General features: G+C 39.7%; 1 protein-coding gene across 2 annotated transcripts in view; it reads right to left on the reverse strand.

The window, feature by feature from the left end:
- The window catches only part of LOC132111829 (myelin transcription factor 1-like protein), a 146,569-nt gene extending 121,409 nt beyond the window's left edge, over window positions 1-25,160 (reverse strand). For both annotated transcript variants that reach the window (XM_059519449.1, XM_059519450.1), the window contains exons 1-2: window positions 25,034-25,160; window positions 24,694-24,934 (exon numbers count right to left, since the gene is read on the reverse strand). The gene's annotated coding sequence lies outside the window, so the exon portion shown is untranslated. The remainder of the gene's footprint in view (window positions 1-24,693; window positions 24,935-25,033) is intronic.
- Between the last annotated feature and the right edge of the window lie 649 nt (window positions 25,161-25,809).

Consider the following 25,809-nt stretch of genomic DNA (forward strand, 5'->3'; position numbering starts at 1 on the left):
GTACAGTTGATGGGTCACTAGCGGTGAGTGAAATCAGACTAACTTGAATGCAATAGTCAATCAAGGGTGTTCAGGAAATCAGCATTTACTTATGTGAATGGCTACATTGTTTGAAGCTACAAAACACATTATGAATAGTATCTTTAGTGCTCTCCAGAGCACAAACATGAACAACCACTTGAGATGTTGCCAAATCTGTTTCGCCAATGTCTTATTATTACAGATTAAACCGAGGGTGCTTTTAAATGCAAATCTAGTCTGTATCCAGACCAGACGGTGGATCAGCACCTAGAGACGAGCTCTACAGCCCTGAATGTCAGCGGAAACCATGTCAGCTAGATGAGCCCTAGAGAGAGATCTCCTGTGAAGACTTCATCACCTTGATGACCATCAGCACAAGACCACAGGAACCAGACAAGTCCTCTCCACAATCTGACCTGTGTTGCAGCCTGGAATTAAAACAAACCATGCTGGGTTTGTCTGGCCCCCTGACTGAGACAGGTTTCTCCCAAGGTTTTTTCTCTGTTCTGTCACCGATGGAGTTTTGGTCCCTTGCCACTGTCGCCGTTGGCGTACTTAGTTGGGAACACTTAATTTCTGGCAATAATGCCAGCTTGATTGCACAGACACTATTGGAAGAAAGCTGAACTGGATGATACATCACTGAATCATCAATGAACTGACCTTAACTGAAAAATTTACTTTAGTTTGTTATTGTCTTCCAGCATTATTGATGAACTATTTTCCTGTTAAACACTGTAAAGCTGCTTTGATACAATCTGTTTCATTAGTGCTATTTAAAAAATAAAATAAAATAAAAATGTGTGAGAAAATGGATGAAAAAAAAAAAAAAATTATTGATACAAATATCTTAATGATATAAAAGATTTGTAAATATTTTACATTTTTTAGCTGTAAAAAAGTTTAACATTTTGTTATATATTCAAATTGTATGTTTCAGCATTAGTCAAAATGTACAAAAATGTATATTTTGTGCTTATAAACATTATATACTAATATCTTTGTATAATCAATGAGACCAGGCTGTTAAATTATATTAATCCCATTAAACTTTTTGTTTTACAAAAAATTTGTAACAACTGAATTACCTATTTGTGCATGATACATTTAAATTAGAAATCCATCTGTACTGGAATATCTTCACTTTATTTTTCTGAACAGTAGCTATTTATTTTCACCTTCACATTAATTTAAAAAGTGATACAGTGTGTCATGTATTCAAACTGCATTTTTATATTGATCTAAAAGGAAAATTAGGTTTCCAAGTTTATACCTGTTTTGTTGAGTTTGTCTTAAAGCAAATAATACTCCTCATACAGTAGAACATCAAAGCGTTTATGTGTAGTTTTTGTTAATTATTGTGGGTTCAGAAAATGTGTTCCATCCAAATAGTGCTACAGATATTCTCATGTTATATAAAAAAAGAATATAGAGGAGGAGTAAGACAACAGCCCTAATACTTTCGTTGGCAATAGCTCTATGAATTATTCATACAGAGGAACTGTTGACCATGAGCAAGAGAGAAAACATGGACATGAACATTTTTCAGGATGTGAAGCAGCTGTGTCACTGTAAATCTGGCTTTAGTCCATGCAGCAGTTTTTAATTACTTTAGAACTCAACTGAAAATGTTTGTATAATGACTTAAAAAGGGCTTCTTTTGTTCTGCATCCATCATGAAAATAATCAGCTAAGATGTATTAAAGTATTACTTTTACTCAGCAAGGATAAAACTGATCAAAACTAACCATAAAGACTTTTATAATTTTACAAAAGATTTCTATTTCAAATAAATGCTGTTCTTTTTCTATTTATCAAAGAACCCTTAAAAAATGGTTTCCACAAAATATGAAGCAACGCAACTGATTTCAACATTGATAATAATCAGAAATGATCCTTAAGCAGCAAATCAGCATATTAGAATGGTTTCTAAAGGATTATGTGATACTGAAGACTGGAGTAATGATGCTGAATATTCAGATTTGATCAGAGGAATAAGTTACATTTGAAAAGATATTCACATAGAAAACAGCTATTTTAAATTCTAATAATATTTCACAATTTTACTGTCAAATAAATGCAGCCTTGGTGAGCAGAAGAGATTTTGTTCAAAAACATAAAAAAAAAAAAATAAATTAAAAATAATTCCAGCCACAAACGATTAAACAGTACTGTAAATTACCTTGAAATACTATTTTGGTTATGCTTCCCACACCTAGTTAGGATGATTAAGAATATGTGTGCCCATATAACTTTTTTAAGTGTAGATATTTTAGTTAAAATACTGAATGGTTTACGTAATGTGTGCAGATTGTGGCAGATTATAGCACAATATCAGATAAAAAAAATACCTAAAGGTTATAGAGTTTAATGATAACTAACTTTACAAAAGCAGCAGAGATCAGCATTTTCTCATGATAGCATGTTGTGTAATCATAAAACCTAAATTGACTATTTAATTTTTTTTTAAAGCTTCGATGTGTTCTACAAAAAGCTAGCCCCTTAAACAGTGCTGTTAGATTTCACACATAAATAGTGTGAATGCAATAAACTCTTACATATTAGCATTACTTGGAATGTCAAAAAAAAAAAAAAAAAACTTCAAGGTTTGACAAAATCCTTTCCAGCCTCACAGCAATTGGTGAAAATGTGGCACTACAACAGTCTGAAACGTCCTGACGCAATTATCCGCCTGCTTGTGTTACTCTCAGTGTACACTGCACTATTTCTCAGTGCCTTGTCTGGCCAAAAGAATGATCAGCCTGTTATGCAAGATGGAAATGCTTGCACCACTTTTCTTACTGAGCTATTTTGGAGCTCCATACAGCAAGTGTTGGGCAGGGCTGTAAAAAATAGGTCAGAGCAAGATGCGGGCAGCACCTTCCTCTGCTTTCAAACAGACAGCACTAAACCACACAATGTTATTTGCTTTTCTAATGCCTCATGCATGTTTTTATTGAACCAAAAATACCTTACAAATTAACTTCTAGAGAAAATAGCTGAGTTTCCAGAAATATAGCACTATAGTAGACCAACAGAATAAAGAAATTTGGGTAAAATATTAGCTAATTTGTAAATGTTGTTGGCTCAGTGTTCAGTAAATCCAGAAAAAACAATAGGCAGAGGTAGGTTCTGGAAGTAGGACAATTCTGGGGGTCTAACTTGCCTCTTCACAAAACTGCTAACACAAGCGCCCCTGGACCCACTTTTGTCTTTTGGTCTTACAATTCTATGCATACCTCTCTATTTACACTCGTCTTAGTATTTGATAAATGTATGATAATGCTTTTTTATGTAAAGACTGAAAGAGTTGTTGGATGCTTAATGGTGGTGAAGTTGAAGTCATGTGATCGTGGTATACTTTGTTTATAGCCAACGTTTACCTTTTGACTTCCTGTAATTAGTCTTCAAAATTAATAAAGTTGGTGTTAATTTGTGATGATTATCATGACGAACAAAACGTAAGAATCAGAAACTTCTGTTGGTCACACAGCTTGTTCTCTGCAATAATCCAAAAGCCAATGGAAAAATCTTAGTGAATCTTTTTCAAGGGAATCAGGGAGCTGCAAACTTATACCACAATTTCAATCTTTTGAAATCGTGCAGAATCTCCAGATCCAAAAACAAGTGAAGAAGATGCAGAAACAAGTTATTGAAGCATTGCTTATGCACATGCAAGTTAACACAAACATTAAACATTAAACAGCATATAAATCAACACTTCCTATTCCTAAAGTGTGAAATGTCAAACCCACAAAGAGGTATAGCACTGTGAAGCAATTTTGTGTAATGTTTTGATCATTGGTCTGAATCTGATCTACAGTCTTTGACAAATATATGATTTCTTCAGCTTTTTGTTAAAAATTTTGCTTTTTTTTATGAAACCTAACACATATAAGTGTAGATAAATGCATGAAGCTGGAATAATATGTTTAAAAGCAGAAGCTCTGTTCTTCCTTTTGATATATTGCAAGTTCAGATATTCATACAAGATATTCTGGAGGCCATGAAAGTAATAAATACACAGAGTGGCAGCTTTACAGTATGTCTTTAAAATCATGATGAAACTAAATTAGGCTACTTGATTCAATCAGTCAGCTGTTAATTGGATGTATATTTGACTTGTAGAGTTCAATGAATTTTTTTTTTATCAACATGTAAGTCCTGATTTTGTATTCTTTCAAGACATGAACACATTGTTGAATCATGTACAGTCGTGGCCAAAAATATCAACCCCCTTGGTAAATATGATCAAAGAAGGCTGTGAAAATTCATCTGCATTGTTAATCCTTTTGATCCTTTATTAAAAAAAAAAAAAAAAAAATGTATCCTTTCCTTGGAAAATAAGAATTAAAAATGGGGGGGGGGGGGTACCATTTTTAAAATAAAGTTTTTTTTATTTTATTTGGACACAATTATCGGCCCCCCTAGGAATTCTTATGAGTAAAATATCTCTGAAGTATATTCCCATTCATATTCACAATTTTGAGCACTCCAGTGTGATTATACACATGAAATTATCCAGCCATGGCTACCTGTTTCACAGAAATATAAAGAGGAGGGAAAACAAAGGCCAATTTCCCTTCACAATCATCCATCACAATGAGAAAAACCAAAGAATATATTTCTGATGTAAAGCAGAAGATAATTGAGCTTCACAAATTGGTGAAATGGCTTTAAGAAAAGAGCTAGAGCAGTGAAAATTCACATTTCAACAATACCTGCAATCATTAAGAATGCGGTGAGAAGGAGAGTTAGAGTAGCTAAAGACTCTCCAAGGGTCACAGCTGGAGAATTGCAGAAAGTAGTTGAGTCTCTGGTTCAGAAAACCTTTAAAAAAATTGTCAAACATAACCTACATCACCACATGTCGTTTGGGAGGGTTTCAAGAAAAATTCTCCTAGCTCATCCAAAAACAATCTAAAGCATATTCAGTTGTCAGACATGACTGGAACTTCAAATAGGACTGACTTCTATGTTTAGATGGAACTAAAAAATGAGTTTTTTAGTGAAGTGAAGAGCAGCACCACCACCAACATGGAGCTGGGAATATAAAGGGTCTGGAGTGATTTTGGATGAAGGAATTGTCTCTGATCTCTTGTCAGGTGTTCTCTAACCTCATCAGGCATTGTAGGAGAACATTTAGAGCTGTTAAACTGGCAAATGGAGGTTTCAAAAAGTATTGAATAAAAGGGGCCTGTTAATTGTGGCCAATGTGTATTAGAGAAAAACCTTTATTTCATAATGATATTTCCCCCCATTTTAAATTCTTATTATCCAGTGAAAGGATACATTTTTGTGATTAAAAAAAATAAATAACAGATCAAAAGGATTAACAATGCAGATTAATTTTCCTAGCCTTCTTTGATCATATTTACCAAGGGGGCTGATATTTTTTGGCACGACTGTGTCACAGTGTCTGGATTGTGTTCCCTGGGTTTCCACTAGGTGTCCTCCTTTCTCACGGTGTCTGTGTCATTATCACTTCCTGTTCCCTTATTTGGTCACGTTCCTCCTGTTTAGTAATTGATTGTTCCCCACCTGTCTCCTGTTCCCTCATTATCCTTCTGTGTGTTTATACCCGGTCTGTCTGAGTCTGAGTTACGGAGTCCTTGTTTAATGTTCATGTTAATTCATGTCCGTCATCTTGCCTTGCCTTGTCTTCGTGTTTTGTTTATGTTCGGATTTGTTGGATATCGACCCCTGCCTGGACTGTTTATTCTTTGGATTGCCCCTTTAATAAATACATACACGCAATTGGTTCTCTCTCCTGTGTTTCCTGTAACACCGAACGTGACAGAAGGACTCCGTCACACTAGGAACCAGCGGTATGTCATTTTTCCGTTCCCCAGCCAAGATGGCGGAGCGGCGAACCAAGTACCTTCGGTTGACCGCCCTCCGCCAAGAGGGCAATGAAGTGGGTGCCCTGGCTCAGGTGTTCTGGTCCCTGGCCGAGGGCATGGGCTACAACGATGCGGCCCTCAAGGACTATTTCAATGGCGGGCTGGATGATCCAATGTCTCAGGAGGAGATGGCGCAGTTAGAGACACTGGAATTCTGGGAATTCGTACGCTACCTGCAGCATCGGCTTCGGTGGGATGCCCCAGCCACTTCTGTCTCTTCCGGCGGGGTGGTCGTCAGCCCAGCACCACTGCCCAGGATGGCAACCAGCCAAGCGCCACAACCCAAGATGGCCGCCAGTCCAGCACCACTGCCCAGGATGGCTACCAGCCAAGCGCCACAGCACAAGATGGCCGCTAACCCAGCGCCAATGCCCAAATTGGCCACCGTTCCAGCGCCACAGCCCAAGATGGCCGCCAGCCCAGCGCCAATGCCCAAATTGGCCACCGGTTCACCTCCACAGCCCAAGGTGGCCTTCAGCCTAGCGCCACAGCACCAGATGGCCGTCAGACCAGCACCACAGCACAAGATGGCCGTCAGTCCAGCGCCACAGCACAAGATGGCCGCTAACCCAGCGCCAATGCCCAAATTGGCCACCGGTCCAGCGCCACAGTACAAGATGGCCGCAAGTCACGGCTGATCCTCCAGAGTCAGGGCTAGTCACCGCTGATCCTCCAGAGTCAGGGCTAGTCACCGCTGATCCTCCAGAGTCAGGGCTAGTCACCGCTGATCCTCTAGAGTCAGGGCTAGTCACCGCTGATCCTCCAGAGTCAGGGCTAGTCACCGCTGATCCCCCAGAGTCAGGGCTAGTCACCGCTGATCCCCCAGAGTCAGGGCTAGTCACCGCTGATCCTCCAGAGTCAGGGCTAGTCACCGTTGATCCTCCAGAGTCAGGGCTAGTCACCGCTGATCCTCCAGAGTCAGGGCTAGTCACCGCTGATCCTCCAGAGTCAGGGCTAGTCACCGCTGATCCTCCAGAGTCAGGGCTAGTCACCGCTGATCCTCCAGAGTCAGGGCTAGTCACCGCTGATCCTCCAGAGTCAGGGCTAGTCACCGCTGATCCTCCAGAGTCAGGGCTAGTCACCGCTGATCCTCCAGAGTCAGGGCTAGTCACCGCTGATCCTCCAGAGTCAGGGCTAGTCACCGCTGATCCTCCAGAGTCAGGGCTAGTCACCGCTGACCCTCCAGAGTCAGGGCTAGTCACCGTTGACCTTCAAGGACTGAGTCAAGTCACCGTTGACCTTCAAGGACTGAGTCAAGTCACCGTTGACCTTCAAGGACTGAGTCAAGTCACCGTTGACCTTCAAGGACTGAGTCAAGTCACCGGTGATCTTCAAGGACTGAGTCAAGTCACCGGTGATCTTCAAGGACTGAGTCAAGTCACCGGTGATCTTCAAGGACTGAGTCAAGTCACCGGTGATCTTCAAGGACTGAGTCAAGTCACCGGTGATCTTCAAGGACTGAGTCAAGTCACCGGTGATCTTCAAGGACTGAGTCAAGTCACCGGTGATCTTCAAGGACTGAGTCAAGTCACCGGTGATCTTCATGAACAAAGGCAAGTCACCTCTGATCTTCATGAACAAAGGCAAGTCACCACTGATCTTCATGAGCAAAGGCAAGTCACCAATGATCTTCATGAGCAGTGTCAGGCCAGCACCAATCTTCTGGAGTCCAGTAAGGACACCAGGGAATTACTAGAGTTTTGTCGTCCCGTTGGTCCAGCCGCACGGAGGTTGCTCTGCCTTGACCACATGTCTGTGGTGGTCTTCCGCTCCGCCCTGGGGGCCTTCCGCCCTGACCACACGGCTGTGGGGGTCTTCCGCTCCGCCCTGGAGGACTCTGGCTTCGTCCACAAGGACGTGGTGGTCTTCTGCTCCGCCCTGGGGGGCTTCCGTCCTGACCACACGGTTGTGGTGGTCTTCTGCTCCGCCCTGGGGGGCTTCTGTCCTGACCACACGGTTGTGGTGGTCTTCTGCTCCGCCCTGGGGGGCTTCCGTCCTGACCACACGGCTGTGGTGGTCTTCTGCTCCGCCCTGGGGGGCGCCACATGATGAGGGGGGGTCCTGTCACAGTGTCTGGGTTGTGTCCCCTGGGTTTCCACTAGGTGTCCTCCTTTCTCACGGTGTCTGTCTCCTTATCACTTCCTGTTCCCTTATTTGGTCACCTTCCTCCTGTTTAGTAATTGATTGTTCCCCACCTGTCTCCTGTTCCCTCATTATCCTTCTGTGTATTTATACCCGGTCTGTCTGAGTCTGTGTTACGGAGTTCTTGTTTAATGTTCATGTTAATTCATGTCCGTCATCTTGCCTTGCCTTGTCTTCGTGTTTTGTTTATGTTTGGATTTGTTGGATATCGACCCCTGCCTGGACTGTTTATTCTTCGGATTGCCCCTTTAATAAATACATACCCGCAATTGGTTCTCTCTCCTGTGTTTCCTGTAACACCGAACGTGACAGACTGTACATTATGTTACATGTAACCCAGAGGTTGTTGGTTTGAGTCTTGATACCAGCAGGGATTGTTGGGTGGGAGGAGTTAATGGTGAGACTCTGAAGCAAAGCACTGAAGCAGCTACACATGACAATTAATACAACACCACTGAGTTTTTGTAATAACTTCTGACTGTGATCCACTCTGCATTTTGATCAAATGATGAGGCAGAAATATATAGTTAGTAACATCTTTGTGTAAATAATTACAGTTGCCAGAAAGTAATAAGTAAAGTAATTATAATACTAGTAACTAGTAACAAGTAATATATTTTTGGAGTTACGAGCCCAAAACTGTGTTTTCACTGTGTGTGTATGTATGTGTGTTCACTTGGATAGATTAAATGCAGAGCACAAATTCCGAATATGGGACGCCATACTTGGCTACACATCACATCACTATTATACTGTGATTGGCTGCATAACCACAGTAAATAACTGTTTAAAATTAGGTTGTATTCAGCTACAAAGCATAAATCTGTGTTCTGAATTTAGATGTTTTTCTGGGTGTTTCTAAAGTTCATAAGTTACAGAGAAACATACATTATGTACAATATGTACAACATGACATCAAGCTTGCTATGATTAAGCCAATCGCTGGCGTCTTGTCTGTAGCCTAAATCATGCAACCAACTAAAACACAAAGACAGATTTTTTTGTGTTGGGTTATTGATATTTATTTTAATTATAATGTGCACTGAAATCGAGTGATAATATCAGAATGCATTCAGTTATCTATTCAGATATTATGTTTGTGATTCTAGGGTTTAAAGCAATGCACTTTATGATTTGGCTTAGAATTTGTAATGATAATTGGGTTTTGTAACCATGCATTTAGAATTGGGCTTAATATCGTCAATAATTTGTAACCACATTTGTTGAATACTAATCTGTTTTTTTCTTAATGATGGAATAACTAGGGCTGTGCCGATCATGATCGGCCGATCGTTATGTGCATCTCGTCAGTAAAGCCGGTTCTCAGCGGTAAATTCCATCAGGTGCATGATTTCACATAGAGCAGCTGTTACTACACGGAGCCGTTGTTAACTGAGAAGATGCGCAAATCCACGTTCATTTTCAGCGTTTATTTGCTGCTGAATTTATCGCTGATTAGAGAACCGGCTTTACTGACGAGATGCGCATTAACGATCGGCCGATCGTTATCGGAGCACCCCTAGAAATAACTTATCATTATCATCCCCGATTACGATTTGCTCTGTGCATTTGATCAAAGTCAAATCCAACAATTTGAGCATGAATGAGGTGAGAAAATCTGCTTTGAAATAACCTTGGAATCATGATTGTACAGTACTCTTACCTTCAGCTATTACACATTCAGTCCCAGTGGCATCACTTGTCTTAATCAATTATCCATTAGACAGTGTAACATTTGCCCAATATAGCATTCATGTGACTAGAAGACTTTACAGTGATCAAAACTGACAAATCTGATTTAAAGAGCAGCCATTTTCCAATATCGCTCTGCTGTTCTTAGCCATGTGTGGGGAGGACTATTTTTTCCTCCATAACGTTTCATCTCAAATGCTACTCTCCATTGGCAGACAGGCACTGAATGCCATTATCATTCAAAGGCTTGAATTAGCATTTCCAGGGATTTTATGACTGCTTTTCCAATCTTACATCCACAAAGAATGGCACTGGCTGATGGATGGATGGATGGGTTAAATGTTCACTTGAAAACATAGCTATCTATGTACATTATATCCAAAGTATCTAACAAGAATATTTATGGAAGCTGTCACAGTGAGTCATGCCAGCAGGAAGGGAGTTCTTGACAGCATGACACCCTCATAGTGATATTCGTGGTCACATGATTTTTCACACGAGTTCACGTGCTGCCAAAATCTTTATAGCTCAAACCCGGCATACGTATCTCATTTAAACTGAGCCAAAGCCATATTTATTTAGCCTGTGAGATGTTCTATGACTTATAGGTATGACTGCCAACAAACTGTAAACAATCAGCTATTGAAAATGAGCTCATATACTGTAATTGCTGTACATTAGAATAGTGAAAAAAAAGGTTATATGATTCCCTCTCACCATTAGATTATCAAGTGATAGAAGCAAACCTCAAAATGTGGCCACATATCATTATCGGCACCATCTTCACAATTGATAATCATTTACTTATTCTGACTAGCATAATGTTTTTAATACAATTACATGTATTCATTTAGTTGATGCTTTTCAGGGTTATGTATACATGGTAAAAAACACAAGCAATAAATCATATGGAGTCAAATAACATTCACAATACTACAGTCCACAAACATAGTAAAACTGTAAAACAATACAGTCAATCTTATTTTGAATTATATTAGAACATGAATTTAAAATTAATGAGATTAATCTATATGTTCATTGTGGAGTTTTGGTTTTAGTCATTAATAGGCAAAAAAATAAATAAAAAAACCCTCTTTGTAAACAAAAAGCATAAAAGACATTGAAATAAGTAGAATTTTTTTTAATACGTGGTCTATGTGGATGTATGTGGTGGCTGACAATGTATATTCTAGCATTCTCAGACAAGAACAAGATGTTTTTGGTGGAAAGGCCACAACCCACACTGTGCACAACCCAACTTGAATGAGAACCACACTTCACATTGTTATCCACAACATTGTTGTAAACACTACCCCCTTTTTACTGATGTACTCAACCCCAAGGACAAAGTCTCTAAATCTGACTGGGGTTCTCCTCTTTGGATGTATGTGAGTTTGGGCTACACGTGGTGTTTTCTCTGAGCCCTGCTAACCATCACCCTGAGGCAAGTTTGGCTGCGAAGTCAACTGCTGGCCACTACTGGTTATATCAGCTGATTCATTTACCCCCTACGAACCCCTTGGAGTCTCAGCATTTTTTGAAGAATGTACTGTGTGGCCCTGCAGTGTTGTGGTACCCCAGTAAGGGGCTAGCCTATCCCTATACAGTAACACTTTGAGCTAGTGTTAATTTCGTCAGACGAGATGAGACGAAATATGTTTGTCAACGACATTTTTTTTTTTTTTTTTAATTAAAGCGCAAGTGTCAAGTTCACCATCTAGGCAGGCTTTTTGAGTTAAATAATATTTTGTGTCGCTGCGCAGGCTCTTTTATTGTACATGACAGCTTATGTCCCGATGACCAGTCTCTGCATTACGATTAAAAGCAGTATCAGCAAAGTAAAAAAAAATGTGATCAGGTTAATCATTTGTGAATGTGTCTCCTAAATCAGAATTTGAAAACCAGACACGTTTAACATTTGCATTCAACAAAAATCATTCAACAAGTGTATTTTGTCAGGTAATTATGACATTTAACCAATGTTTGAGATATGTGAAACACTTTTTTATTGAAATGTTTATCAGTAATAATCTCAGTAATAATGTTAATTAAAAAAAGACTAAAATTTTTTGACTAAAACTAGACTAAAATTAAAATACTTTTAATCGACTTAAACTTGACTAAGATACATTGAGTTTTCTTTTGATCAAAACTAGACTAAAATAATGAGACTTTTAGTTGACTAAAACTTGACAAACAAAAAAAGATATGTGAATGACTAAATATGACTAAAACTAACAAGGACATTTGGCACAAGACTAAGACTAAGACTTAATTAAAAATAGGTGACGAAATTAACACAACTTTGAGCCCTTGAGGATGTAACTGCACCCGATACACAACCTCTCCCAACTTTTTTGAATATTGGGCATGGTCACACCTAGTGGCTGTACAGCTTCAGGCACCTCCCTCTCCTCCTTACTAAGCTGTAAACCCAAACTATCTCTCCGACCCCAAATTCCAAGCCATCCTGGAGTGGTCTAGACTTTTCAGGTCAGGCAGGAAAAGATGGATCATCTGAGGGCCGACCAAAGGCCACCTTGGGGATACTAATTTCCCTACCCAACATGAGCAGGGCCAGTGTGCATGAGGTAGATTTCCGAATAGCACAGCATCATGCCATTAAGACCAGAGGCAGATGTGAGTCCCAATCATGTTGATGAGTGGATGTTAAGATGGACAACTGCTCAGCTAGCATGCTGTTGAATAACTCCATGAGCTCATCGTTTTGAAGGTGGAGGGGGTGGTGCAGGTCTTGTTGATTCCCAATTGATTACTATGGATACTCTGTAGAAACCCAAACCTACTAAACATGCCTTCCACTAAGACACTGGCAACTGACTGAGATTCCTGGTCAGCCAATGCAAAGACCTCAGGCCATTTCTCCAAGTAATCCAAATCGGTCAAAACAAAACAATTTCCCCGCATGGTGCGAGAAAATGGCCCCATCCCCACCCACTGCATATGCAAAATGGCCAGACCCAGCAGAGCTCTTGTAGTTCCCTACAGACCAATTCTGGCCCATCGTTTCCATTTACCTTCCGACTAAGCTTCAACTCTATGGCTTTTCTGCACTCACAATACTTGCATTCTTGCATACTACATGCCTGTCTTGACATGGCATCTGCATTACCATCCCGTCCCCCTACACCATGTGTTACAGTGAACTCATAACTCTGCAATTCCTCAAGCCAATGAGCCACATGGCCATCTGATTCCTTGAATGTCATCAACCACTGCAAGGAGGCATGGTCGGAGCATATAGTGAAATGCCGACTGCACAAATAGTACTTGAAATGTCTTATGGCAAAGATTGCGGCCAGCAGCTCTTGCCATGTTACACTTTGCGGCAATCATTGAAAAGAATTACCATAGACCTAAAACACTTTTTACTATTTTTAACGCTGTTGTTAATCCAACTGTTCGTGAGTACCCAGATGTGTCAAAAACTATGTGTGATGACTTTCTTGGATATTTTATAAATAAAATCAGTGATATCAGGTTAGGGATAGTCCCACCTGTGTTTGATCCTTCAAGTTCTACTTTTTGTTCTGCTGAGTTGAACCAGTTTGAACCTATCTCTTTTATATCTTCAAGAAATAGTGTGTCAGTTAAAGCCGTCTGGCTATTGATGCTCTTCCACCATATTTCTTCAAGTTTTTGATGCTTTGGGTCCTTATTTTGTGACCGTGATAAATCAATGTTTGGAAAGTAGTATTGTACCTGATGTGTTAAAACATGCCACAGTTTATCCCTTGCTTAAGAGGCCGAACTTAGATCCTTCTGTTTTAGCCTACTATAGACCCATTTCAAATTTGTCTTTTATTTCAAAGATCTTAGAAAAAGTAGTTCTGCGACAACTACAAAGCTTTCTGGATGAATATAAGATCATTGAAGTTTTTCAATCAGGTTTTAGAAAACACCACTTGACTGAGACCGCACTTCTGAAGGTTTTAAATGATATTTTATTAACTGGTGACTCTGGGGATCATGCTGTGTTAGTGCTCCTAGACTTGAGCGCTGCTTTTGACACTGTGGACCATGCCAACCTGCTAGCTCGTTTGAAACACTGTGTAGGCATAAAAGGAAGTGCTCTTGAATGGTTTAACTCTTATCTTTCAAATCGAAGTTTCAGAGTTAACATTGGTGAACACTCTTCTGAGGTAGCTACTTTGTCGTGTGGTGTTCCCCAGGGCTCCATTTTAGCTCCTATTCTTTTTTCACTGTATATGGTCCCTTTGGGTTCTATTTTTAGAAAGCATGGCCTGTCATTTCATTGCTATGCAGACAATACTCAAATCTATTTGCCCTTAAAACAGAGTTCAAATGGTTTGGAAGCACTTATGTCTTGCCTGTCTGATGTGAAAGCCTGGTTGTCTTTAAATTGTTAAAATTTTAATGAGAGTAACACAGAAATAATTGTGTTTGGTCCATCAAATTCTTTTACTGCACCTAAAGTAACCCTAGGCGATAAAAATTTATCTGTGAAGCCTTGGGTAAAAAAATCTGGGTGTTATCTTCAATGATGGTCTAAAGTTTGACAAACAGATCAATTCAGTGGTTAAATCATGTTTCTTTCAGCTTCGACTACTAGCAAAAGTTAAACCCATTTTATCTACTAGAAATTTCAAAAAAATAATTCATGCTTTTATTACATCTAGATTGGACTACTGCAATTCGCTGTATCTAGGGATTAGTCAGTCAGCCCTTTCTCGCTTGCAGATAATTCAAAATGCAGCTGCTAGGCTTTTAGCGTGCTCCAAAAAATGGGAGCATATTACACCGGTTTTACGCTCTCTACACTGGCTACCCGTGCGCTATCGAGTTAATTTTTAAATTCTACCTTTAGTGTTTAAATCATTAAATGGTCTTGCCCCTACTTATCTTTCTGAATTATTGACTGAACACCGACCCCTCTTGTCTCTCCAGTCATCCAACCAGAGATTATTATGTATCCCCAAGTCGAGGCTGAAATGTAGGGGTGACCGTACTTTCTCTGTAGCTGCCCCTAGATTGTGGAATGCATTACCCCTTTGTATTAGATCTGCACCTTCACTATCTGTTTTTAAATCTATGTTGAAAACGTACCTTTCTGATTTAGCGTTTTAAAACTGAGAGTTTTCTACTCTATTGTTTTTTATTATTATTATTATGTATTGTCTTATTGAAATGTTTTTATAGTTGTTGTTTAGCACATTGGTCAATCAGTGGTTGTGTTTAATAGTGCTAAATAAATAAAATTGACATTGACATTGACATTGACGTTGACACAATACCAGTTTTCTGCCTTGCTGAGCACTTCTACTGTAATGGGCCACTACTCTCCAACAGGCCAGACTTGAGACAAGACTGCACCTATTCCATCCCCACTTGAGTCAGTGTCCAGAATGAAGGGCAGCTGGGGATCAAGGGGTGCCAGAATGGGCACATGCCCCAGGGTTTGTTTTAGAGCAGGGTTACTCAGTCTTGCCCTGGAGGTCCACTGCGCTGCAGAGTTTATCTACAACCTTGTTCAAACTTACCTACCTGTAAATTTCAGAATCTGAATGAGCTTTATTGCCAGGTATGTTTACACATACGAGGAATTTGTTTTCGTGACAGAAGCTCCGCAGTACAACAGAATGACAGTGACAGAACATAAAACACATAATAAAAGAATAAAAAATACAAAAAATACAAATAAGTAGATAAGGAATGACAATATAGAAATTGACAATTGTAGGCAGGTATATTACAAAATGCAGTTATGTATGTACAGGTATATTATGTGCAAAATTTAAGTGTATACTAAGTATGTGTGTTAGATAAATAAGTGTATGTGTATATAAATATAAAGTGTAGTGTGTTCCACAGTTATTATCAATTGTTCATTAGATGGATTGCCTGAGGGAAGAAACTGGTCCTGTGTCTGGTCGTTCTGGTGCTCAGTGCTCTGTAGCGTCGACCAGATGGCAACAGTTCAAAGTGAGTGTGCTGGATGTGAGGGGTCCAGAGTGATGTTGCCAGCTCTTTTGCTCACTCTGGATAAGTACAGTTCTTGAATAGAAGGGAGGGTTGTACCAATGATTCGCTCAGCAGTCCGGACTACCCTCTGTAGTCTTCTGAGGCCCGATTTAGAAGCTGAGCTGAACCAGACAGTTACTGAAGTGCAGAGGATGGATTCAATGATTGTGGAGTAGAACTGTTTCAGCAGCTCCTGTGGCAGGTTAAACTTCCTCAGCTGGCGAAGGAAGTACAACCTCTGCTGGGCCTTTTTCACAATGGAGTCAATGTGAATGTCCCACTTCAGGTCCTGAGAGATGGTGGTGCCCAGGAACCTGAATGACTCCACTCCAGTCACAGTGCTGTTCATGATGGTGAGTGGGGGGAGTGCAGGGGGGTTTCTCCTGAAGTCCACTATCATCTCCACTGTTTTAGGGTGTTAAGCTCCAGGTTGTTGAGAGTGCACCAGACAGCCAGCTCTTTAACCTCCTGTCTGTAAGCAGACTCGTCACCGTCCTGAATGAGGCCGATGAGTGTGGTGTCATCTGCAAACTTCAGGAGCTTGGCAGAGGGGTCCTTAGACATGCAATCATTAGTGTACAGGGAGAAGAGCAGTGGGGAGAGAACGCAGCCCTGGGGAGCTCCGGTGCTGATTGTACGGGTACTGGATGTGTATTTTCCCAGCCTCACAAGCTGCTGCCTGTCTGTCAGGAAGCTGTTGATCCACTGACAGACGGAGGTGGGCACGGAGAGCTGAGTTAGTTTGGGCAGGAGGAGGTTTGGGATGATCATGTTAAAGGCCAAGCTGAAGTCCACAAACAGGATCCTCACATAAGTCCCCGGTCTGTCTAGGTGTTGCAGAACATAATGCAGTCCAATGTTTACTGCATCGTCCACAGACCTGTTTGCTCTGTAGGCAAACTGAAGAGGATCCAGCAAGGGTCCAGTGATGTCCTTCAGCTGGGCCAGCACCAGTTTTTCAAATGACTTCATGACTACGGATGTTAAAGCCACAGGCCTGTAGTCATTTAGTCCTGTAATTTTGGGTTTCTTTGGGATGGGCATGATGGTGGAGCGTTTAAAGCATGAAGGGACTTCGCACAGCTCCAGTGATCTGTTGAAGATTTGTGTGAAGATGGGGGCCAGCTGGTCAGCACAGGATTTCAGACAGGCTGGTGTAACACAATCTGCGCCTGGTGCTTTTTTCCTTTTCTGCTTCCGGAAGACCTGGCGCACCGCATCCTCGCTGATCTGTATTGCAGGTGTGGGGGAGAGGGGGGATGCAGGAGGTGTGAATGGTGAGAGCGCTTGATTGGAGCGGTGTTCAGGATGGTTTGCAGGAGTTGTTAATGGTGTGAACGGTTGTTTGGAGAGGTGTTCAGGGTGGGTTGCAGGATTCTGTTTCTAATGATTCTGAAGACATTTTTTTTTGCATGCTCAGGTGTTTCTGATTAGGGTTAGAGCTAAACTCTGCAGGAAATTGAATATCATGGGCCAGATTTAAGTATATCAGTTTTAGCATATTAAAAGCATTTTGACAGCCCTCTGACCAAACAAAGCACTGATCCTTCTGCAGGAGTTTGTATAAGGGAGTTGCAATACAGGAAAAAGCATGTACAAACTTCCTGCCAAACCTAGAAAGCTTTTTAACTCTTTTTGACTTGCCAGAGCAGGCCACTCCTGTACAGCTCTCACCTTTTCCTTTGCCATGCCAACCTCTTTCTACATATATGGTGCCCCAAACAGTTGTCCTTTATTGGGATGTAACACTGCTGTTGCGGAATGCCTTCCATTACCCTCTCCATTAAGTGTTCAAATGTGGCTGGCGCATTGCAAAGACTAAAACAGAGGATTTTAAATTTCCAGACCTCTCTACCCGTGCAGAAAGCAATCTTGGGTAGAACTTCTGGTTTCAGCGGCACTTGTTAGTACCCACTCCTCAAGTCCAGTGATGAAAACAAGTGAGCACCAGCCACAAGGTCCAATCATTTGTCTACATTTGGGAGAGGGTACGAGTCTTTCGATGTCACTGCGTTAAGCCTCCTGTAATCGACACAAAAGCACCACTCCTCCCCCTTCTTCAGGACCACAACTACTGGAGATGTCCAGTAGTTGTTTGCTGCATCTTCAACAATGCCTGCTCTGCAGCCTCCTATCGTCCTAAGGGCATCCATATTGGCCACTTGGCACTACATCCCCCATGTTGATATCGTGTTGCATCAGGGAAGTCTGACCCAGCTCCCATTCATAACAGGCAAAATTTCACTAACAGCTCTCACAACTGTTAGAGTTGCTGCATGTCCAAGTTGCCGGAGCTCCTCTGCATTATCGCCTGCAGCTCCCTCATTATTTCCCCCACTCTCCCAGAAGCATACCCAGAGTCAGCAGTGGCTCACATTGGATTCTCTGATGGCTGTGTAACTCAGATCATTTCATTTCCCAAGCTTCCCTTAATCTAAGGCTAATAAATGTATTTCATGATACAGGTCATTATTTAATACAACTGATATTAACTATATGTCTCAGCGTTACCGTCTGGGCAGAACTATTGTTCCAGCCACCAAAGACAGATTCGCAAATAACCTGCCTGATCTATCTCAACTGCTATTTGTACTCAAAAATACACATGAACTAGACGAAATGACTGGCAACATGGGCACTATTTTCTCTAATACATTAGAAGCTGTTGCCCCATCAAATTGAAAAAGGTTAGAGAAAAACGTACTGTGCCATGGTATAACAGTAATACTCACTCTCTCAAGAAAGTAACTCGTAGTCTTGAACGCAAATGGAGAAAAACTAACTTGGAAGTTTTTAAAATTGCATGGAAAAACAGTATGTTCAGGTATATACAGGCTCTAAAAACTGCTAGGGCAGAGCATATCCACAAACTCATTGAAAATAACCAAAACAATCCAAGGTTTTTATTTAGCACAGTGGCTAAATTAACAAATTACCAGACGCCACCTGATTCAAATATTCCACCAACGTTAAATAGTAATGACTTTATGAATTTCTTCACTGATAAAATAGATAACATTAGAAATACAATAGCAAATGTAGATTCTACAGCGTCTAACACTTCAGTTTCATCCATCGCACCCAAGGATAAACTACAGTGCTTTACAAATATAGGACAGGAAGAGCTAAATAAACTTATCACTGTATCTAAACCAACAACATGTTTATTAGATCCTGTACCCACTAAATTACTAAAAGAGCTGTTACCTGTAGCCGAAGAACCGCTTCTCAATATCATTAACTCGTCGTTATCTTTAGGTCACGTCCCAAAACCATTCAAGCTGGCGGTTATCAAGCCTCTTATTAAGAAACCAAAACTAGATCCTAGTGTACTGGCAAATTATAGGCCTATTTCAAATCTTCCATTTATGTCTAAAATTTTAGAAAAAGTTGTGTCTGCTCAATTGAGCACCTTCCTGCATAAAAATGATCTGTATGAAGAATTTCAGTCAGGTTTTAGGCCCCACCATAGCACAGAAACTGCACTTGTTAAAATTACAAATGACCTGCTTCTTGCGTCAGATCAAGGCTGCATCTAATTTCTAGTCTTACTTGATCTTAGTGCTGCGTTCGACACCATAGATCATGACATACTCATAGATCGATTACAAAACTATACAGGTATTCAAGGGCAGGCCCTAAGATGGTTTAGATCCTACCTGTCCGATCGCTACCATTTTGTTTACTTAAATGGGGTGTCATCTCATTTATCATCAGTAAAATATGGAGTGCCACAAGGATCCGTCCTAGGTCCCCTTCTATTTTCAATATACATGTTGCCCCTTGGTAATATTATTAGAAAATACGGAATTAGCTTCTACTGTTATGCTGATGATACTCAGCTATATATCTCAACGAGACCAGATGAAACTTCCCAATTATCTAAGCTAACAGAGTGTGTTAAAAATGTAAAAGATTGGATGACAAATAATTTTCTCCAATTAAATTCGGATAAGACAGAGATATTAATTATTGGACCAAAAAACACCACACAGAATCTTGTAGATTACAATCTGCAACTAGACGGATGTACTGTTACTTCCTCTACAGTCAGAAATCTGGGTGTTATATTGGACAGCAATTTGTCTTTTGAAAATCATGTTTCCAATGTTACAAAAACCGCATTCTTCCATCTTAGAAACATTGCCAAGCTACGAAACATGTTATCTGTTTCTGGTGCAGAAAAGCTAGTTCATGCTTTCATGACCTCTAGACTGGACTATTGTAATGCACTTCTAGGTGGTTGTCCTGCTTCGTTAATAAACAAGCTACAGGTAGTCCAAAATGCAGCAGCTAGAGTCCTTACCAGGTCAAGAAAATATGATCATATTACCCCAATTTTACAGTCTCTGCACTGGCTACCTATTAAGTTCCGTATCAGTTACAAAATATCATTACTTACCTATAAGGCCCTAAATGGTTTAGCTCCTGCGTACCTATCTAGCCTTCTACCACGCTACAACCCATCACGCACCCTAAGGTCACAAAACACTGGACTTTTGGTAGTTCCTAGGATAGCAAAGTCCACTAAAGGAGGTAGAGCTTTTTCACATTTGGCTCCCAAACTCTGGAATAGCCTTCCTGATAATGTTCGGGGTTCAGACACACTCTCTCTGTTTAAATCTAGATTAAAAACGCATCTCTTTCGCCAAGCATTCGAATAATGTATCTCTTAAATTGTGAGTGTAGTTGCATCTGCATTTTTATTCTTTAGCTTGGGTTAAACTAATTTTACTTTGTTGGATCAGCAGCTATGCTAATGATGTCTCTATTTTGTTTCTATGTTTTGCCACGGGATTTACATCCCGTGGTAACTAGGATTTACACAAGCTCCAGTCTGGATCCAGAACACCTGAGAAGAGATGATGCTGACCCTCAGAGGACCCCAGATGATCCTAACCTTGAATCAACAAACAGAACTAACAATTATTGCTACATGTGTGACTGCATCATATAATTACTATTAATTAATAATATTGATAGTTCATCATCTAGCTGACTACGTCTTGTATTATTATTATTATTTTTATTTTTCTAAAATCCTGTCAAACGTGCACAAACTACTAGCTACTACTAAATATTGTAGAAACATAATTTTCTGTAAAGTTGCTTTGTAACGATTTGTATTGTAAAAAGCGCTATACAAATAAACTTGAATTGAATTGAATTGAAAAAACCACACATAATGTTTTACTGTATATCTGTCAATCACTCTGATATTTAGTTAAAATGAGTGCTGTCTGTCACTTTCTTTAAACAGTCCTGTGAATGACTGTATGGTCATTCTTTATAAAGTAGCAACAATGTCATTTGTAAAGAACAGTAGTGTGCAAAAGTCTTAGGCAAATTAGTATTTTCAACCCAGAAAAGGTTTTGAGCCAGTTATTTATATATTTTGCTGTAGTGTGTCAGTAGGAAATATCAGTTTACATTTCTTAACATTCATTCTGCCATTAATTTTAATAATAATCTAGTTAGATATTTTAATAACTGAAAAAAACTGAAAACTAAAAACTGAGACAAACTATATAAATAACTGTCCGAAAACCATTCTCTGTGGTGAAAGTACAGTACTAATGTGCCTTAGACTTTTGCACAGTAGTGTATGTATAAAGTAAGTATAAGTAAATTAAGTATATTTAAATAAGTATAAATAAAGTGTGCGCTCATTTGTGTTAAGGGCTAGATTTTTGCTGGAGGAAACAGCTGCTGTGTGATTAGCAGTGAACGGAGTGAAAACTTTACAGTAGATGGAAACCGATTGCTCCGTCGTGACCTTTTGTAAACTGTATTTATGACAAAGAACTGCACAGATACAGATATTCTAACAATCTACCGATAAACACACACCTTGTGTCCTAGTAAGCCTAGTAATGCCCATGCTTCTTGCGTACATTTCAGAGAACCAGGACAAAGATTTAAATCAATCGCTCAGACATTTAAGAGGCACCGAAATCTGCGTTCTGATTTGGTTCGGTTCACACCGGTAACATAGGTACCGGTGCCATATTGGTACCGGGTTTAGAAAGAAATAAAAATAAAATAAAGAAATGGATGAAGTGCTAATTTTAGCCATAGCACAGCGTCCAATTTTCTATAATACATCTTTAAAATATTTTAAAAATCTAATAAAAAAAGAAGCTGCATGGTTCGCGGTGTCAATGGAAACAGTAAAAGATGGTACATTTGAATGCGGACACATAATTTTTTATTGCTTAGTGTATATATATATATATATATATATATATATATATATATAGAGAGAGAGAGAGAGAGAGAGAGAGAGAGAAATATATATATATATAGAAAGAGAGAGAGAGAGAGATATATATATATAGAGAGAGAGAGAGAGAGAGAGAGAGAGAAATATATATATATATAGAAAGAGAGAGAGAGAGAGAGAGAGAGAGTTTAATATAAGACGCTATATGTAATATGCTTTACCTGGAAACCTAATGCTGCACTAGATATACAGTACATCACATATTACCATGAAAAACATGATATTTTGAGCACTCAGTTGGAAATATACACATAACATATCAGTCGTACTACTTATAGGTTGTGGTTTAGAGAGCTTGTTAGACCAAATTAAAAAGATTAGAAGCCAACGAAGATAAAAGCCAAGATTAGAGAAGCAATCATTGATAAAATGACATGAATAAAACAAAAGGTTTGAATTGTATTTCTGTGGTATCCTTGAACACAGCATTACCTCAACATCAAGTAAACACACAAAAAGTGGAAGTGTCTGTGGGCAGGTCAGACTCTGTTTGTATTTCGCGAGCAGGCAGGGATTATGCAAATGTGTTACCAAGTGACGTATACCAGTAACAGTCATAAGATTTGAAAATATGACGACTCGTTAAGGCGATTCAGAACCGACTCTCTCTTTTGAGTGACAATATCTTTTTTTTATCATGCACTTTTTTGATTAACAACTTTGCAGATTGTTTTCATTTAAGGATAGCTACCTTATAAACTGCAAAATAGATATTTTTCAAAAACCCATATGACCTGCTCTTTAAAACTACTCTCCGTGAAACCAAAACAGTATAATTTATATAATTATAGTGCTTTTGGACATCCACCGTGACACTCGCTGTAAGAAACGGTTGCTGTGACAATATTGGGTGAGTATCTCATGTGTGGAAAAACCTCTCAGCCAATCAGATTTGAGGACCAGAAAGAACTGTTATAATATAATATAATATAATATAATATAATATAATATAATATAATATAATATAATATAATATAATATAATATAATATAATATAATATACAACACAAAGAATACAGTAAACTCAAAGTTGCATGTTAGTTTTCCAAACAATTCAGAAATTGTATGCCCGATGAACTAAATTTTCATTGAGAAGTGGATAAATAAAGAATAAAATGCCTCTAATATTCAGTATGTATGTCAATGTCTTAATGTACATGCGAGAAAGCAATGTATGTTTCCATTATTTTGATATTAACACATGACATACATTGTCATAGCGTAGAATGTGTGAGTATTAGATCATTAACACAAAACAAAGTACAGTCTGTCTCAGTTCTGTGCAGTGCTGAACTGAGTTACATTATGCAACTTAAAAGAGTCTTTGACAACTGAAAGAAACGGTGACTATTTCTCATTTGCAGTTTCTTTATGAATATCACGATCAACCAGTTATACTGATGTTATTTCAGAGATTGTTGACACATGATTAAGATGAACTAAAAGTATAAAACACAATAGTGTTACTCAGAATGTATTAGCTGTGATAGGGAATGTTCATATTTAATGTGGGAATAATTTTCTAACCAAATATGCACTACATATGAAACCATTTTCTCATGAAGGCACATCTATGTGTTCATCCTTGAATACAGCTTATTTAAAGTCATCTCAAGGAGACAGAAGTTTCCCAGCAGTGCACAGATATCTCTATAACCCTTTTAATAATGATGGTTTCAAATAGTCCAGCCTTTGTACAGTAAGTCCAACCCAGAACTATGTGGACCATTGCGCCATGCTATTTCACACAACAAACCAAGCCCACAGAAGCTTCTAGAGAACAAGCCCAACCGCTCGTGACCTGAGAGACATGTTTATATCTCACAACATCCACATTAGCATGTACTCTTTGAGCAGCATGCCAACACAAAGTATATGGCTACTTGCAGTACATTAATGCTGTACACTAGTGCCTGATACAGAACAAATGAATGTGCATTGGGAAAAATGAGTTGAAAATGTGGTAGGATCACAGATAACCAAACTATAGATGCACGAATAATCTTCTGAACAACTGAACTTCACTCACTGAACATGCTCATTTAGTCATCCCACCATATTTTCACAGCAAAAAAGAAAAAAAAAAGGTTTTTAGTATTTTTGTCTTGATTTGCACTTCCATGAAAAGCAAATTGACTTAAGATATTAAGTCTCGTTTTTTATCCATAGGAAATCTCAAAATGAAGATATTATGCTTAAAACAAGAAAAATAACTGTCAATGGGGTGTGGAAAATAAAACTTTATTCAAAGGGGGGAAACAAATATTTTTCTTAGTCTACTGGCAGATTTTATTTCTTTTTCCTTCTCATGTAAATGCATCTTGATTTAAGAATGTTTATTTGTACTGGAAAACAAGAAAAATAGTGAGCAATCATTTTTATTACACTGTAAAAAATAAAAATAATAATAAAAATTGTCCAGTGGAAAAAAAAATTGTCTAATTTTTTTAAGCAACTAGTTTGTTAAAATAACATTATGTAATGACTAAATCAACCTGATTACAACAGGTCACTGTCACGAAGCTCAATTCTAAGAGTCAGGGTAACAGCTGCATTGTAACTACTAATAAAGCACACGCTGTACAAGTCTTCAATCAGGGCAATGTCTGCAAAGCGATCCAGCCAGAAATTAAAACACGAGTGACCCACCAGTCTGGAAATGTTGCCTTCTCTCAAACTTTCCAATCACTGCTGATAGTATTTTCCAGCGTCCTTCCTTTTGCGCACTTTATCTCCTGTTCACTCGCGCTGGAAAGTTCCTCTCACCTCCCGTATGCTAATCATTCTTCACGAGTTGAATGAAGACAGAGGACGAGGAGAGACGCGAAGACAGCCGGAGAAGGAAGAGAGAAGATAACGGCTGAAGGTTTAAGGCAGGCAACCAATTGGCCTGGAGCTCTGAGAGAGAGAGAGAGAGAGAGAGAGAGAGAGAGAGAGAGAGAGAGAGAGACGCTGTACGTGAGTCAGAGCCGAGATGTGAAGCGCTTACCCTCAGCGTGATGCCTGCATCAGCGTAGCGCCCAGACCTCCACCCATCCACAAAGACAATAAAGCATCGGGTCTCCTGATGCCACGGCACACGCACATGTGTGCGCGCGCGTGTGGTTGTGCGAATTGCCTTCCCTGTATTATGGACTAAATCTGCTACATCTCTCTCTCTCTCTCTCTCTCTCTCTCTCTCTCTCTCTCTCTCTCTCTCTCTCTCTCTCTCTCTCTCTCTCTCTGTCTGTGTGTGTGTGGCGTGTGTAGCTGCAGACTGTCTGAGGCATCACTGCCTCCCATAGGCCTCGCAGTCTGAGGGCTGCGCGCGTGCTTGTGTATGTTCGTGCTGTATTTATTTGGGCTAGTTTCATAGGAATATCATGGATACGTCCATCATTAGCCTGCAGAAGAAAGAGGGACCCATTAATGTCGTCCTCACTCAGAGTCAGGGCTGTGAGCGCTGGCAGAGCACCAGCAGCGTGGAGCGGTAAGATGACTGTAAGAGAAGCAGCCAGCTCACACACACACACACCGCCAGCCAAGAGATCTGTCTCCTCCCAGACAGAAGCGATGCTATCCATATATCTGCTCCACACACATCCACACAGTCTATGCGTGGGGCTGGTAAGTGATATCCCAGCTGTTTTATGAATATTTTGATAACGTTCCCTTCCTATTAAGTTATTAAAACACTCTTTCTGAACGTTCAAAAATTCACATTTTCAACGTTTGTAAAAGACTTATAGCTAAAACGTTAATTGAAAGATCTTTATAATTTTGCAG

Source organism: Carassius carassius, chromosome 31 (genome assembly GCF_963082965.1).
Source record: "Carassius carassius chromosome 31, fCarCar2.1, whole genome shotgun sequence".
NCBI classification, from domain to species: domain Eukaryota; kingdom Metazoa; phylum Chordata; class Actinopteri; order Cypriniformes; family Cyprinidae; genus Carassius; species Carassius carassius.